Here is a 16,194-nt window from a genome sequence, read left to right as displayed (position 1 = left end):
TCTTGGATTGGAGGGAAAAAATGCTCAACTCTAGTTAGATAAGGCATTCAATATGCATGACCAGTTTTGGTGGAAAAAGATAAGGACTAAATAGTTTAAGGATGGAGATAGGAATATAAAGTTTTTTCACAAAACAATCAAATTGAGATATGCTAGTAACAAAATCACTAGGTTAGGGCATGCCAATGTTTTTTTTAGGAAGACATTGAATTAGATAATCATGTTATTAATTTTTACAAAAAAAAAAATTAACTCAGAAAACAATTGTAGTTATGCGAATCTGGTAGAGATAACTATCCATTAACTATAACTCATATGAATGATGAATATGTCACTAGAATGTCCTGATGAATTTAGGGAGATGTTTTTTCCAAGTCTATTGGGATATAGTAGGAACTGATGTGATCCATCCAGTGAATCAATTCTTTGAACAAGGTTGGATCCTTCCTAATCTCAATTTAATCAATGTGACTTTGATACAACAACATGGAGCAGATTCTAGAAAGCAATATAGACCTCTTGCACTTGCAAAATTTTAATTCAAAATCAACAATAAGATCATTGCAAATAGGTTGACCATCTTATCTCCTAAAATGGTTTGAGAACACCAAAGAGGCTTCACTAAGGAACACATATTTATGAGTTCATTGGGATTACTTGAAAAGCCATTAATATGTTGGAAAGGAAATTATTTAGAGGTAGTATGACTTTGAAGATAGATATCAGAAAAGTATTTGATACTTTGACTATTAATATCTTTTAAAAGTTCTTATTCAATTTGGTTTTGATGAAAAGTTTTGTGATTGGATACTTACCATTCTACACTCAACCAAACATCAATCATGATAAATGGAAAAGTTGTAGGATTTTTTTTCTTGCTCTTGAGGATTGAGGCAAGGAGATCCTTTATCTCCCTTGCTCTTCTGCATTGCTGAAGAGGCACTTACTACGCAATTATCTATGTTGGTGAATCAGAGCAAGCTGATATGCATATCAGTTGGTAAGACAACCACTCATAGTCACACTTTTTTAGGTGACCTTATGATATTTTGCAAAGCTACTAGAAAAATTCTCAAATCATTAACCATCTCCTTCAAGAATATGGTCTGAATTTCGGTCAACATATTAGTTTAACTAAGTGTATGCTTTATGGTGGAGATACTTCTAGATATAGGTACGTGCACATCTTATATATGCTTTGATTCATCGTGGGACAGACACTATTTAGCTATAATGGAATTCCTATATTCAAAGTCAAGTTACCTAGTTGAAAGGGACACCTTTTTTCTATGATGGGCAGGGTCCAATTGGTGTAGTCAGTCGTATAAGGCATGCTTTTGTATAGTCTTCGGATTTATGAATGGTCAATTAATCATCTTAATAAACTAAATTATTGCATTGGAAATTTTGTATGAACATGTAACATAGATAGTAGAAAGATGATTACTACATCTTGGAAGTTTTTTTGCTCACCTTTGTCTAAAGGAGGTCTTGGTCTAAGAGATATTAAGACAATAAATAAAATTGGTTATTTATCACTTTTTTAGAAGTTGTTGACTATTAATAATCAATGTGTAGCAACCTGCCCTAAAAATTAAGCTTTTAGAGTCGCCACCTATTCTACCGGGGTGAATAGGAAACCTTACGCAGTTAAGAGATTCAGGGTAAGATATTATATTCGGGTCAAGGGAAGGTGTTAGGTACCCTTAACCCTTTCCTAAGGTTTTGAGTTAAGGGCAAAGGTTTATGGCTAAATGTTAAGGTTTAATAGCTAAGGAAATGAATAGGGTGAAAAGTGAGATTTTGGGGAAGGGGACTCGCCTTGGTTATCCAAGTGCCTACGTATCTCCTTAGGGAGAATCAGAGTCAACGTAGTTCGGGGAAGGGTTGTACGCCTTAGATTCGATATGAATATTTGAAGGTATTTTGAGTTACCTATCGTAGTTTTGAAATTTGTGGTTTGAAGATGAAAAGTGTTTTAAGATGGCGTACAACCCTGATATTTAATATGCACTATTAATCGCAATGATCAATAGGTTTGATCACCATAATTAATAGATTAGTGGGGGATTGCTAACAATTCTAATCGATAGGTTCGGTTATTACTAATAGCACATAAATGTGTTTTAGAAATTAATTATTTAATTTTTATCGTTATCCCTCATAATCGATAGATTCTATTACAAATAATAACGAATTTTTAAAGGGAAATATGCTAATCATCGCAACCAATAAGATGGTTGAAACCTTTTAGCAAAATAAAATCCTATTTTTATTATAATTGATTAAATAATCAAATAGTCGATTATTACCCATCGCGACCAATAGATTTAGTCGAAACGAATAATAAATTAATTTTAATGTTTATCATATTTTAATTTAATAAAAAAATTAGATTTATAAATATAAATAAATATTAAAAGGTTAATTAAATAAATAGTTAAATAATAAAAATAAAAATAGAAAATAAGAGATTTTGATTCATTGTGGTCAGCTTGAATGTTCATGATATAGGAATTAATCCTGGGGCGTAGGATCTAGCTGAGTGGGAATCCTATGGTCAGATTTTAGAGGAACATGGTGAGTCATATGGCTGAGTGTGTACTGGGTCAGGAGTTTGTAATTTCAGAAAAAATATATGTGGGAGTGGGGGATCGAACCCACACCCCCAGACTCAATAAGCCCCTTCGCCAACCCAACTACCCCACTTTCTTGTTTAATAAATGCTTCACAATAATAAAATATGAAAACAATAACTATAAGTGGAAAACGCGCGCGCAATTTGAATGGACCAGTGGTACCAGGACACGTCATCATCGTCACCAACCAAACCTGCAAATCCTGCATATATTTTGCTACGCTTTTGCTACGAATACGTTCGTAGCCTTTTGACCCTGCAATACAAAAATCATATATACGCCATAGAAATGTTTCGCGACGATCCCAATCTCTTCGTCCAGGTATTACGAATCCAATGGTGATCCTAATTGCTCCTAATTTCACCCCTAACAAAAAACCCCAATTTAAAACCTATAAACCCTAACTCGGTCAACAATGGTGAATCATGTAAAGAATGCCCAGAAATCTAATTAAAGGTCCAGAAACCATCTAAACATCACTATAAACAATAATATGCAACCAAAATCCAGTATAGATGCGTGAATCAATGCAATCGATCTTGAATTCAAAGTGACTTACCGTGGCCTTATTGGAGATTAATCTGGGGGTGTTGATGCAGAGTAATGATTCACACAGCTTCAGAATGATCCAAGGAACACGTAGCAAGCTTTAGAATCCTTTGAATCCTTCTAAATTTCCCAAACCGAATGTGAGTTCTTGGAGAATTTTCTTGCTCTTGAATGTGCACCTCTGCCCAGAATTTCGACCCTTATTCCATTGCTTTGTGTTGTATATTTATAGAGGCACAAATTAGGTCGAGTGAAAAGCCCAAAAAGATCTTTGAATCCCTTCTTGCAATTTTGTGAAAATTTGATTTATAACTTTCTATTTTTGATCAAATTTGCTCCAATACTTTCCAATTAAATCATGCACGAAATTGTATGGGAAATATGGTGTAACTGCTAATTAGATTTGATTGGAATAAGCGTTTAAATCATATCTTGGATTTTCTCTTGATTTATTTGACTTTTAATCACCATTTAAATGAATAAAAATCATATAAAATCAAATAAAACTCTAAAATTCGTGGCAAGTGATTTTTGCAACTTGGATAACTTGTGGACCAAGGTCAGAGCTTAAAAAGATAAGCCCAATTGCAAGAAACCCCAATTTGAACCCCCTTTTATTTCACATTTTGCCTCCAAAATTGCCCAACTTTAACAAGGCATATCTCCCTCAATTTTTAAGATATGAAGGAGTTCTAGGACATTTTGGAAACCTCAAGATGTCCTCTATAAGCCACTTTGGAACATATTTTTCATTTGGAGGTTTTATCTTTGAAAAAAGAAAATGTCAATTTTTTTTTGGAAAAACGAAAAAAATCGAGTGTTTTTTGGAAAAACAAAAAAAATCGAGTTTTTTTTCGGAAAAACAAAAAAATCGAGTTTTTTTTCAGAAAAACGAAAAAGCGAGGTTTTTCGAAAAAACATAAAAGTCGAGTTTGTTTCCGGAAAAACGAAAAAATCGAGTTTTTTTCTAAAAAAAGGAAAAGTCGTGTTTTTTTTGGAAAAACGAAAAGTCGAGTTATTTTCGGGAAAACGAAAAAATCGAGTTTTTTCTGAAAAAAGAAAAAATCGAATTTTTTTCGGAAAAATGAAAAAGCGAGGTTTTCCGAAAAAATCGAGTTTTTTTTCTTCTAAAAAACGGAAAAGTCGAGTTTTTAAAAGAAAACAAAATATCGTGTTTTTTCACAATAACGAATAGTCTAGGTTTTCGAAAATTCAAGTTTTTTTAGAAAAACCAAAAAATTAAGTGTTTTCTGAAAAACGAAAAAAGTCAATTTTTTTCAGAAAAACGAAAAATCGGGTTATTTTTGGAAAAACGAAAAAAATCAGTTTTTTCTAGAAAAGCGAAAAAATCGAGATTTTTCAGAAAAACAAAAAAAGCGAGGTTTTTCGAAAAAACAAAAAAAATCAAGTTTTTTCTGGAAAACGGAAAAGTCGATTTTTTTTGGAAAACGAAAAAATTGAGTTTTTTTGAAAAAATAAAATATCGTGTTTTTTCGGAAAAACGAAAAAATCTTGTTTTGTTGGAAAAACGTAGAATCTAGGTTTTTCGAAAAATCGAGTTTTTTAGGAAAAACCAAAAAATTGAGTGTTTTCTGAAAAACGAAAAAAGACGACTTTTTTTCGGAAAAACGAAAAAAGTCGACTTTTTTTTTCGGAAAAACGAAAAAATCGAGTTTTTTTTTTTGGAAAAACGAATAGTCGAGTATTAAAACAAGTTGACCTACGTAAAAAAGTTGACCTACGTAAAAAGTTGACCTACATATCCCTCTTATGAAGAATTGGAGCGCCGTAGTTCTGCTCAAGATTTTCTATATTTTTTAGGATTTGTTGTGTGTTTTTTAATTAAACATTTACATCGCACCCCGCTTCTCGACCTTTGGAGACTTATGCTGGGAATGAAGCGGAAGTAACATGCTCTTAAAAGCAAAAAGAAAAGTATGTCGAGCATTTCGAGTGACTCCTTTAAGAAAGCGAGTCTCGAGCGACTTGGTGTTTTTTAGGGTTGGTAACTTCCACTCAAAAAGCGTTTGCGCACACGAACAAAAAATGATTTATTAAAGCTATTAAAACAATGAAAAAAAATCAACAAAAAAAATTAACAAAAACCTAAAAATCCTAAAATATCTAAAAGCATTTTTTATACATTTTTTATTTAGATTAAAAAGGGTTTATGAGTTAAAAGTGAAGAGAAAACAAAATTAAAACTAAAATTAAAACTACAGGGGGGTGCAACAGCAGTTTTGATATTAACAGAAAATTAGTTAACAACAAAATGGACCAGAAACAGGGGGTGGCGCTAGCAGTAGCGCCCAGGGCCCAATCCAGTTACCTATGGTGTGTTAGCATATCAGGGGTGTAGTCCAAGAATGTTTGCAGGCCCAGGATTCGTGGCCCAATAGCGCCTTCCACCTTTGATCCATATCTTTTACTTCATTTTATTTTTCAGCATTTATTTTATTGATTATTGCATGTGACTATTTAATATTCATTTTTAGCATATGGTTTTATCCGATGCATGCAACGTAACTTCAAGGCACAAGGTGACATCAATTGGTCAAGGTGTAACTTAAGTCAGAAAGGACAAGAAAAATAAGCCACGAGCCAGTCACAGCCTGCCAACACGCCCTTCTAATCATTGACAAAGGACAGAACGAAAGAAGCAAAGAAACATGAACCAATAAATCACTGCCACGTCAGGGATGGAAGAAGATAACATCAAACACACAGACGCCGGAGCTAGGGCTCCGGTCGTCTTCCCAAGCCGTCCTCCACCGGAGCCAATGGTGGTTATGCCTCAAAAATAATAAAGGCTCCAACTTTCTGGCTCTAAATTCCTCACTGGTTTTAGATCCGGCCTCAACTATCCTTGAATCACTCTCTAAAGTCTTAACTGGGGAAAGTCTAAGAACTTCGAACTGTGCAGAATTTCCAGAAACTCATGACAATATCATCCAAACAAATCATACTCTTCCAAGACGTTCAAACATGTGATTCATGCATCTAACTACTATGAATTAGGGGTGGCAATTGGATCCATTAAGTTGAAATCCATCCAATCCATCCACCACATAAAAAGATATGTTAATGGATGGATTGAATCCATCCATTTATATACATGGATGGATCCAATCCATCCAACACATTTTGATAATCCAATGGATTATTTTATTTTGTACTTTAAATCTATTAAATTATTTTTTTAAATAATAAAAAAAAGTTTTTTTAAGAAAATAATAGAATTGGAAAATACAAAAAATCAAGTTTCTTCCAAAAAAATTAAATATCGAGTTTTTTTCGAAAAAATAGAGCTTTTTTGGAAAAACAAAAAATTGAATTTTTTCGGAAAAGGAAGAATCTAGGTTTTTTAAAAAATCGAGTTTTTTCAGGAAAATCAAAAAATCGAGTGTTCTCTGAAAAAAGAAAATGTCGATTTTTTTGGAAAAACGAATAATCGAGTGTTTTTTGAAAAACAAAAAAAATCGAGTTTTTTTCGGAAAAACAAAAAAATCGAGTTTTTTCAGAAAAACGAAAAAAAGCGAGGTTTTTCGAAAAAACAGAAAAGTCGAGTTTGTTTCTGGAAAAACAATAAAATCGAGTTTTTTTTCTGAAAAACGGAAAAGTCGTGTTTTTTTCGGAAAAACGAAAAAGTCGAGTTATTTTCGGAAAAACGAAAAAGTCGAGTTATTTTCGGAAAAACGAAAAAATTGAGTTTTTTCAGAAAAATGAAAAAGCGAGGTTTTCCGAAAAAATCGAGTTTTTTTTCTTCTGAAAAACGGAAAAGTCGAATTTTTTAAAGAAAACAAAATATCGTGTTTTTTCACAAAAACGAATAGTCTAGGTTTTCGAAAATTCAAGTTTTTTTAGAAAAACCAAAAAATCAAGTGTTTTCTGAAAAACGAAAAAAAGTCGATTTTTTCAGAAAAACGAAAAAATCGGGTTTTTTTTGGAAAAATGAAAAAATCAATTATTTCTAGAAAAACGAAAAAGCGAGTTTTTTCAGAAAAACAAAAAAAGCGAGGTTTTTCGGAAAAACAAAAAAATCAAGTTTTTTCTGGAAAACAGAAAAGTCGAGTTTTTTTGGAAAAACGAAAAAATTGAGTTTTTTTTGAAAAAAAATAAAATATCGTGTTTTTTCGGAAAAAGGAAAAACCTAGTTTTGTCGGAAAAACGTAAAATCTAGGTTTTTTGAAATAACGAGTTTTTTCGGAAAAACCAAAAAATTGAGTGTTTTCTAAAAAATATTTTTAGAAAAAATGAACTATCAAGTTTTTTTGGAAAAACGAAAAAAAATATTTTACAATATTTAATTTTTTTATGAAATTTAAAAAATATTTTAGAAATTTAAATTATTTTTTTATGAAATTTAAGAATTTTTTTAATTATTTTTCGGATGGATGGATATCCATCCATTAGAATATGTTAATGGATGGATTTGATTTGATTTTTATTAAGAGAGTTTAATGGATTAATGAATTGGTTTGGTCCATCCATTAACCATTCAATCCATATCCATCTAATCCATCCATTTTGTCACCCCTAACATTAAAGTGGCAGCATACAATGTTTAAATAGTAGGGTTTGTTCTACTACTTGGGCCATGGGCTGAAATAAAATAACAACAAAGTAAATACTTAAGTAATTAAAATAACTAAAAGAACCTCCCCCCTTCCTCACACGAAATTCTTTAACCAAATGGCCTTTTTTTTAATTCAGTTGGGCCTCTTCTTATCAAATTGGTATGTGGACACGAACATGGTAATGTTCGGTAGTCTTAAAGCGGCAATGCAACTCTGACTGCGATGGTAACTATGAAAAAAAATATGCTTTTCATTTTCATCTTTCCTTTTTTTCTATAAAATTCTTTTTTGAGCATTTTTCTGAAAATGAGTTTGGTAAATAGATGAAGATTGTTCTCATTGTTGAGCAATGGAAAATGATTTCTTTTTAAAAAAAAATAGTCTTCTGACTTTAATTTGCAATTGTATTGTTTATGTGTGGTTGGAGAATAAATTGTGAGTTTATATAATTGAGTGCAAATATGAATGGTTTGTGTTGCACGAAGAATGAAGTTGAAATTTAGATGTAGAAATATGATGACAAGGAACAATGTGGATATGTTGGATAATGTATTGTGGCTATGTACACATATTCTCTTTAACTCTACATCTTTTTATCTTCTTTGTGAATTTTCCTTCCTTAGTCTTCTCTAGTTTTTATTTCAGATCCCTTAGTTCTCCCTATGCCCTTCTCTAAATTCAAATTTTCAATTCAAATCTATATAAAAAAACACCGAAGAATATTGACGAACAAGAAGCAGTTTGTATAAAATCGTGTATATTAAATTAATATCCATAATATACAATATAATAAAATTAATAAATAATGACTTGTAATTTTTTTCCGATTTAGCTTTGACACATCATCAAATAAAGTTTCATGTTATTTGAAATTAGACTTATATTGGATGAGATTAAAATACAAAAACAATAACTACTAAGCCTTATCCCACTAAGTAGGGTCTACTACATGGATTAACTTTCTCCATAATATGCTATCATGGACCATGCTTCTATCTAAATCATTACTCTTGAGGTCTTTCTTAATAACTTCTCTTATAGTCTTTCTAGGTTTCCCTCTTCCTCATATCTGGTCTACTCTCCTTACTACACAATCTACAAGTCTTATCTCTATAAGCCTAAACCACATAAGTCTATTTCCACCATCTTCTCTACTATAGGCGCTACCCCGACACTCTCTTTAATAATTTCATTTCTAATTTTATCCTATCGAGTCTTACCACACATCCACCGCAACATCATTATCTCTGGTACACTTAGTTTATTCTCGTATTGATTCTTAATCGCCCAACATTTTGTCCCATACAAAATCTCAGGTCTAATCGCAGTCTAATAAAACCTTCCATTCAGATTGAGTGGTACCTTTGCATCACATAAAATACCCGATGCCTTTCTCCATTTCAACCATCTAGCTTGAATTTGATGGTTTACATCACCTTCTATTTCTTCATCATTAAGTCCTAATCAATTATATTTTCTTTCCTATGTTGAACTTAAAATCGATTATATTTAGGGTATTTCATCGAATAGTATTAAGTCCTAATCGGTTAGGAAGTCTTAAAAAGAATTAAAATCAATTTCCTTTTTGAGTCAACCTCTAGCCTATAAATAGAGGTCCCTTGCATCATTTCAAAACATCCGAAATCGTGTTTTGACACTTCTCACTCTCACTCTGTCTAAATTTTTCTTTTACTTTCTTCACTAATATTTTAGCTGAAGTGCTTCTTTGAGAAAATTCTTTTGTGAGTGAGGATAAGTTGTAATTCTGGAAGGGTAGGATTGTAAAATTCACCGAGGGAATTTTTGTTTACACTTTGGTTGAATATTATCCATGTAGTGATTTTTCAGGTTATAAGCTAAAACCGTAAAAGCTTTGGTTTGGGAATTGTGTGATCAAGCCCCTGTTTAGGTTCAAGATCAGCTCGTGGTAAAATCTCATAGGTTGTTGGTTAGCCCGTGGTAAAACCAAGGTCATATTAAAGCTTAGTCCAGTATTAAAAGCTTGGATAAGATTTTAGATTAGGCCGGTATTAAAATATCTTAGGTTATTGGTTAGCCCGTGATATAACCAAGGTTTAAGGTTCATGAGCTCAACCTGTGATAAAACCTTACAAAGTTTGTTTAGAAGCTTAAAGACTAACCGCTCCAAGATTCTCGTGGAAAAAATACTAACCGCTTCAATCTACTGTGTGGAAAGGAGACTAACCATTTAGATCCACCATTTGGAAGAAAAGACTCAAACCACTATGTTCCTAATTTTATTGTTTGGCTGGAATTCAACTATTTTCCTTGTATAAGGGGGTTCGTGAGTATTACCTCCTAAAAGCTCTCAATGTTTATTGGATACTCTCAAGATAAATTCTTACGGAGTGGAGTAGGTCTTTTATTTTGACCAAACCTCTATAATTCTCAGTATTCTCTCTTTTCCCTAAACTCTTTATTTTCTGCAATTTATATTATGCAATTTATTTTCCGCTGCTTAATATCTAAACTATTTTTCAAAATATTTTTAAACTCTAATTTTGATTCACAAAGTTTTTCAAGACCATATTTTTCTAAATCCCACAATTCACCCCCACTCCATCTTGTGTGTGAAGTCACATGTCCAATTAGTGGAATTAGAGCCTAAATTTTATTTAAGGATTAATCGTCTCGGGTGGAAGATGACTTCCGATAATAGATCTTTTTTAAACACACCACCACTTTTTAATAGTAATATATTTGTTGTTTGGAAAGCTAGTTTTAGAAATTTTTTTCAAAGTATAATTCATGAATTGTGGGAAACAATAGTCAATGGTTCGCTTATCCCTACTCGTCAAGTAAATGATGAAGTAGTAGATAAACCATATTCCCTTTGGATAGAAAAAGAAAAGAGAAAGTTTGAGATAGATTTTAAAACCAAGAAATTTATAATAATATCTCTATATGATAGAAAACGTATTTATGTTCATCGTTTTAAAATTGCAAAGGAAAAGTAGGATACTCTTGAAATGATATAGGATTTTCTCCGAGTATCGAACAAGAGAAGATGAACATATGAGGCGAAGAAGATGAAAATACCAATCATGAATATTTTTCAAAGTTTAGAAATATTAGAAATCATGTTGGAAATTGTATCACTAACAAATATCTAAGAATTAAGAATTTAAATTTTAATCTAATTCTTAAATCAAAATATGGGAGCCTTCACAAGTTTCAGAAAAAATCAAGAAAGAAGGAAATTATAGAGAAATTGAACGAACTAGTTCAATTACTTAAATATGAAGAAATAAAAAGAATCACGAACTTCATCATACTCCTATCATACAACTCTTGTAAAATCCTTCGAAAGAACATACTCAGTAGTTGAACGGTCTTCGAAATATTCAACACAAACGAAGGAACCTTTTATTCAAGAAATGACAAAGAAGAAGAAGTTTCACTACAACAAGTAACACTTTTTATGACGAAACTTACACCTCGAACAATAAAAAAACGAGGCTATAGGTCCTGGGAGCGTCATGTTTTATTATTATTTTTTTAATAAAAAACTTTAGCCCTCCGCTATTTAGTAAAACTGAGGTAAGTTAGCAATATGGGATCTCGCTTCGACACCCAGTTGCTGCATTTTTTTTTCCAATTATTTAATAGGTATTTCTCACTTGGAGAATTTCCAATGAAGTTTTTATTATTATTTTATTTGTTCCAAACGAGAGGTAAAATATTTTGCATTAACAATTTCATAATACTAATTTCAAAATCTTATTTTAATAATTTATTTGATATACTTTAACCCCTCCGTTTTTTGAAATAACCGACGTGGTATATCTTTTAAATGAATTCCCGGAATATGGCGCTATGAAGTTTTGTTATATTTCATATTTTTAATAATTGGTTTTTGTGTAAAACCGACATGACACTTATTTTGCATGAAATACTTCAGAGTACTATCTAGTTTCTAACTTTACATTTACCTATCAACACTCAAACATCAGTTCGTCATTTTGCAAAAAATCCTAGGCGATTTTCAAGCTGATATTCATCAAAACTCTTCCAAAAGATATTCATCAAACGTCATTTTCGCAAGTAGGTTTGTTCGTCACTGAAGCGTTATTTTGTATATTCATCAACATTAGTTTTTCACTGAAATAGTCTCTTGATCATGTTATTTAGGGTTTTTTCGTTAGTTTGTCTATGGATCATTTTGTTTTGACTGAAATATTATTGTTTGATTCATCTTGATAGTCATGGCCAATTCGACTAGCACCTCCCATACAACATCTGCTCCATACGAGGTATATTCATTTAGTGATAAAGCTACTTGGGAAAAGTTTGTAGAGTCTCACAATACTCCCAAGTTCTTGGAAAAGAGCTAAAAAGGAAAGGAAAATCGAGCTAGAAATATCTATCCACTTAGGTTGTCTCGTGGAGGATATCAAAGACTTGAAAAAATTTTGATTGAAGAAAAAAGAAAACAAATGGAGGAAGAGCTGGGAGGTTCTATAAGTCTTGATCGCACTCCATCTCCATCACCACGACACGAGAAATGGAAGAGGGCATACCAAAAAAAGACAGCGAGTACACATCAGATGCTCGAACGAAGTGGCTCAAAAGATTATAAGTAGATACTTTTTTCAACAATATTTATTTTAGTTAAATCAATTTGTTAAAGATAAAATTTCATGTGTTGTAGGATGATCTTGTTGAACAAGCCAAGGCCGGCCTCTTCATTTCACAAGGTCGTCATGACATCTTGGTAGAATCGATTGGAATAGAGGAGCATCCTGGGTGTATCCTTGATCTTGGTATATGCGTTGGCTTCAAGGTACACTTTGGACGAGGGAGAGGTTGTTGCAGACGGTGCGGGAGAAGTTCTTAGAGGAGGAAAGGGAGAAGTTGTGCAAACGGTGGAGAAGAAGTTCTTGGAGGAGGATAGGGATAAGTTGTTGAAAACAGTGCGGGAGAGTGTCCAGAAGGAGTAAGAGGAGCGAGAGAGGATGAATGAGGAGAAGATTTCTAAGAAGTGTACCCGCGATGTTCTTGAGGTATAAGCTGTATGTTGTTATTATTGTCTGCGTATTGCAATTTTGGATTGTATTTATGTTGTTTTCATGATGGAGAAATTGAGTTGGTTGGGTATATTCAGCCACACAGATTCAAATCAATTGGAAATACAAGAGAATATGGTTGAGAAAGTTACCATTGGTACAAGCGCAACACATAGTTTTTCTGCCAACTAGGGAAGTGTTAAACCCTCACCACTAAATAAAATAGCCTTCAGAGACTAGAGACGATGGTGGCGAGTATTAATTAATATCCAATATTGAGTATTCAATTAAGTCATGATCTAGAGCAGTTATTCGTACTTACTAAGCTCTCTATAAAGGAAGCTTCTAAACAAGTAATGTATCTTGGATGCTGCAAAGATTGCTCTTACTTGTGATTCTCCAGGACATGAAATAAAGAATTACTTACAAGACAAGTTGATGGAGAAAGGGAACACCAAAGATTGTTATTTGACCCCGTTTTACCGCGAGTAACTATATATTAATTTGTGTTTTCATTTATAAATCAATTTTATACATATTATTAATTATTCTGAATGTTTATGCAGACGACATTGGCAACTACTAGCCATATGTCCGAAGAAAAATATTATAGTTTTGTTATGCTCGTTGCACATGGACTACCCGATATTGTGATTAACACTTTGAATTGGTAAGTGGTATTATCTTCAATACTCATATTTAACTTTATAATTGAATAGTTTTATTCATGTTTAATTTTAACCGACATGTGTAGAGCAATGGAGGAATTTAATACACGTAAAAATAATCTTATTGGTCAAAAGCCACACTATGTTAAGCCAAAAGTAAGTATATTACTTATGGTTTTTGACATTATATTATTTGTGTGTATTAGTGTGACATAAATAAATCAAAATTATTTGTGGTGGCGAAAACAACCCGACAACTATTCTTGTGGATACTATGTTATGAGATATCTGCTCCATATTGTCTCCAGATGCATTATAAATGGATGGATGAAAAATAAGGTATTAGCTTAATCCATATATACACATATATGTATACTTATAAGTTAATATTCTTGTTTTTAGCTTATTATACTTTAAATTTTGTTCTAATTATAGGAGTTTAGCAACCAAACACCATACTCGAAAGAAGAAATTGATGACATTTGATCATGTTGGGCGAGTTTATTCTTATCTTGTTATGAATCTCTACAACAACAATAGTTTTTCTTGGTTGCTATAATCTTAATTTGTATATGAACAGAGGTTTTATCATTTTGATGTGCAAATATGTAAATGTCAAATGTGTGTATTCTGTCTAACTGATGATGACATATAAATTTGTACATTTTGTTTAAAATGATATGATATATTCCAATTATGTTACATATTTTGTAGTTTATGTGCAAAAAAATGATACATGCAGGTTAATAAATTTATAATGATATGATACAGGCCAATGTTTCTTAGATAGCTGAGGTTACATATTCTCGTTTTACCTCTCGTGTTAAGTGCTAGCTTTTTATGACACCCTTCGTTACCTCTCCTAGATAGATGAGGTTAACCGCAATTCACGTCTGATGTTACAAGCGTTATTCGTAGTAGTGTTTCTTCAATACTTGAACGAAGAAGCGGAGGAGAGACATCAATATCGGGAAGAAACATGAAAGAATCCTCCTCCAACGAAGAAGATGAAATATGTTTAAGGGCATCTTACGAGACAAATAGTATTCCAGGTCTCAAATCATCTTATGCTCAACTGTTTAGAATGAATGGTCAATTAATGGAAGTAAATGATGAAGTGAGAGAACGTATATTAGATATTAAGGAATCATTAAGATATCTTAAAGAAATAAATGATTCATTCAAGATAGAAATAACTAAGATTAGAAACTCAAGAGAAGAATGTAAACATTGAGACTCCCTTATAAAGGAAGTAACTGATTTGCGTGAAACCCTGGGAAGGTTTACCCAAGGGAAAGATAAGCTTAACCTGGTATTATCAAGTCAAAGATTCCCCATAAATAAGAATGGACTAGGATTTAAAAAAATAAAAAACCTAGAAAAGATATGAATTATAAAGAAAATGTCTAGTCTATAAGAGCACACACTGTAAGAGAATAGGTCATTTAAAACTTTTTTGTCTTAATAAATTTAAAAGATCTAAAGGTAAAAACCTTATATCTGCTGGAATTAATGCACTTGGGCCCAAGAAAATATGGTCACCAAAGATGAAACATTATCATTTTGCAGGTATGCTTTGCAGCTCGAAGCTTCAAGAGAATTATTAATAGAGTTTTGCTAAGCAAGAGTATACTTCTAAGTATATAATATTTATGAAGTCTCTGATCCAATGATCAAAGATGATAGAAAATATCAATTGTTGTGATCAAAGCAAATTGTTTGAGAATATCTCAAAATTTATGATCCTTAGTGATCAGTTGAATGAATATGTTTATATTGGACTTGTTCATTTTGTTGTTTATACTGACTCTCACATCCAAAAATGTTTAGAGAATGATACACCATAGTATATTTGATGCTTCCCTCTAAAGGAAATATCTATCAAGATTTTTTTTTTCATAAAAGAGATATACATTATTTTAAGGTAATTAAACCCTTAAAATAATGAATCTAATTTTGCTCATCTCAACAAATTATTTTTCTAAAATTGAATATTCTAGCTAGTGTTTTATAGCAAAGGAGTGCAGATTATGATGAAAAGGGATGCAGGAAAGTGAAAAATCCAACACAAGGCCCAACATGCACTAAGGAGGCTGAACTACGTAAGTCTAGTTGGTTAGCACGTTATGACAACCGTTTATAAGAGCTTGGCACGTATATTTTCATATCAAATCCAAGTTAAACTTATGCTTCAAGAAAATCAAATCCCAACATTAATGAAGATCGCACAAAATCCTGAAAAAAATATGGCTAACTAATCGATTAGAGCTCTTAGCTAATGGATAACACACTTAATTTGAAAAAAATTTGATTTGAATTTCAATCAACACAATCTATATTGAATATTCTTGCATCTCACACTTTCTTGCATCCTTTCTACTTAGGACTTTCTTAGCCATGGAAAAAAAGGAGAGGAAAAAGAGGATCTTCACTCCTCTCTTGTAGGGAAATAATCCTTCTTCTTTATCATTTATAGAAATAGAAAGTCTAACAAATTGGATGATATCACCAATCAAGTGGCACAAAACTGGTTTGAAGCCAAAGGCTTTGAGAACATTTCAGGAGGATTTTTTAGTCAATAGTATCATATGTCTTTGATATGTCTATTTTAAGAGCAATGTTACCTTCAAAAGTCCTTTTGTGCAAAATATTTATGGCTTCAGAGGCCAAGCAGATGCATTCTTTGATTTGTCTTTTTTGAATTTGCTCTTTTGAAACAGAGGAAGGTAGAATT

Source organism: Vicia villosa, unplaced genomic scaffold (assembly GCF_029867415.1).
Source record: "Vicia villosa cultivar HV-30 ecotype Madison, WI unplaced genomic scaffold, Vvil1.0 ctg.001471F_1_1, whole genome shotgun sequence".
Lineage (NCBI taxonomy): Eukaryota > Viridiplantae > Streptophyta > Magnoliopsida > Fabales > Fabaceae > Vicia > Vicia villosa.
The sequence above is the reverse complement of the archived record's forward strand: the minus strand, read 5'-3'. Positions refer to the sequence as shown.